The 2,583-nt window shown below is 45.5% G+C and overlaps 1 pseudogene; it reads right to left on the reverse strand.

Moving 5' to 3' along the window:
* Nucleotides 1-282: 282 nt before the first annotated feature.
* On the reverse strand, nucleotides 283-1,915 carry LOC102812774 (annotated as a pseudogene).
* Between the last annotated feature and the right edge of the window lie 668 nt (nucleotides 1,916-2,583).

A 2,583-nucleotide genomic window follows, 5' to 3' on the forward strand; every position in this document is an offset into this window, starting at 1 on the left:
CAACTGTCCCAAATAAAAAATAACCAACTATGGGAGAGCAGCCGAAACAGTGATGGAGGGCTGGGGCGGGTACATGGAACCGAGGGCAGCAGTGAGGAGACCATGCTCGTGCTGGGAGGGCCAAGGCGGCAGCTGGCAGAGTCTCTCATCCTTCGTGTCGGTAGGCATAAATATACAGGGACCGGTGCTGGCTTCCCCTTCTCTCCCTTCTGCTCCGCTGCTTGCCGCGCTCCCAGCTCTTCTTTCCTCGTGGGGTGAAGGGAAAGGGGGCTGAGCAAGTCATCACCGAATTGCAATCAGAACCACATCCATCAGCTTCTGGATTTTCTGAGTTATTACGGGATTCTTCAGGTGTTCACTGAGCGCCTGGGGGTCCTTCTGCATTTGCTCCAGGATGAGCCGCATGGTGGGGTCACTCATAATCTGTTGCACCTCGGGGTCAGCCATGGCTCGTCTCTTGACATCCTCCGGGTTGTCATGCCGGTTGTACTGGGACATCATGCAGCGTTGGTAACCGTCTGCCGCCTCCTTACAGTTGGAGTCTAGGTCTAGGGCCTTCTGGTAGACATCCATGGCTTTCGTGTAGTCCTTCATGGCCTCGAGGGCAGCCGCTTTCCGCGTATAGCCCTTGATGAAGGTTGGCTCTAGCTGGATACACTCCTCACAGTCCTTCAGCACCAGCTGAAACTCCAGGAGCTTGGTGTAACAAGCAGCTCGATTGCTGTACAGTTTGGCATCACGTGGGTTCCGCTTGATGGCTTCTGTGTAATGCTTCATGGCCTGGGGGTAGTCCCCTTTCTGGAAACACTCGTTGCCTTTGTTCTTTTCCTCCAGAGCCAGGTCAGGGTTTATGTAGGCCAGCCGTTCCTGCTCCTTTAGGATTTTCTCTGCCTGCTAGCATTTCTTGAGCACATCCGGGGTTCGGTGTTCGGCCAGAGATTTATTGTAGAAATGGATAGCATCTTTGTACTTTTCTTCTTTGAAGTAAGAGTTGCCAATTCGTGTGTATGCTTTGGCAATCTGTCGATAATCTTCTCGGTTTTCTCTCCCCACTTCGATGGCCTTCTCACAGAGCTCCCGGCATTTGTTGTAGTCACCCTTTTCAAAGTACACGGCTGCTTGATTGGTAATGTAAGTCATGTTGGTGGGGTCCAGGTCCTTGGCTCTGTCATAATGCTTCAGGGCCGCGTCAAAGTCTTTCTTCTTGTAGGCACCGTTCCCCAGCTCTTTTTCTTTCAGGGCCTGTTTCTTATTCTCTGGAAGATCTTCTTCTATCGGCTCTGGTTTAGTTTCCTTTTTCGGAGGAGGGGGTGGAGGAGGTGTTGCAACTTCTTCCTCTTCATCCATACTTACCAGGTCAACTCCAAGAAGGACACTGAGCGTGGTCATGATCCGTGGATCTTGTAGTTTTGTGCCAAGGTCAGAAGGCTTGTTTCGGAGTTGCTCGATCAGGTCCCGGTAGGAAGGATCGCTGAGCAGTGCCCTTGTCCGGGGATCACCCTCTAGTTTCTGGTACAGGTTGGGCATGTTGAAAGGGTTCATGAATTTCCTCTCTGCTAGGCGGGCCTCCATATTCTGTAAACCCTCCTTGAGCTGAGTGTTATTTGCTTCATGTTTCAAACCCTCCTCATAGTTTTCGCTAGGCCTCCTCAAAGCAATTTAAGAACTCCAGGGCAGCTGCTTTTCGAGAATAGCCCTTGCCCCAGTCAGGCTTCAAGTCCATAGTTTTGCAGCCGTCCTCATAAGCCTTCTGGTAGTCTCCTTTCTTGGCGTAGACCGCAGACCGATTGCTGTAGAGCACATGGTTCTGGGGATCTAACTTGATGGCTTCGGAGCAGCACTGTAGCGCGTCATCTATGTTGCCGGCGCTCAGGGCCTTGTTGCCCTTCTCTTTCAGCTCGTTTACCTGCTCCATAGCCCTGCCCGGAACCCCGTTGAATCGATCCCGTCCGCTCCGCGTTCCCAACCGCTGCAATTACTTTTTAATATGAAATTCTCACACAGTGAAATTAACTAAAGTAGAAGGAAGATAAACTAGAAGACAAAATACTTTCTTCCAGTAAAATCTCTGTATTTCTGTATTTTTAAAATATATAAAAATCAATTTTCAAGATTACTTCCTAAATAGTCTGAGAACAAATAAATCTAGATAATAAGCCAGCCTCATAAATATGAATCACTTAATTTGGATTACCAATAATTTAAAATATAATCCCTTTGAGTGAAATAAAGTAAACTATTTAAGACTTCCAACTTATTGTATTTATATTAATTTGCCACTAATTTTAATAATTATTTTAAAACATAAATATTTTCAAATAATCAATAGTAATAACTGTTTTAGGAGACCCAAGATTGCCATTTATAACATTAAAAATTTTGATTACATATTATTTGGGAGTCTGAATATTATAACCAATGTCTTATAAACAGTTTTTAAATCAACCAGTTCTTCAAATATCTAATCACAAATTAACAATATATATATGTATACATGCTATATGAAACACATATATATGTCCATCCTACTTTTAGTTTTAACATTCATTCCAAACACATACTGATTTTCTAATGACATGGTTT

Source organism: Chrysochloris asiatica, unplaced genomic scaffold, assembly GCF_000296735.1.
Source record: "Chrysochloris asiatica unplaced genomic scaffold, ChrAsi1.0 scaffold00451, whole genome shotgun sequence".
Classification (NCBI taxonomy): Eukaryota; Metazoa; Chordata; class Mammalia; order Afrosoricida; family Chrysochloridae; genus Chrysochloris; species Chrysochloris asiatica.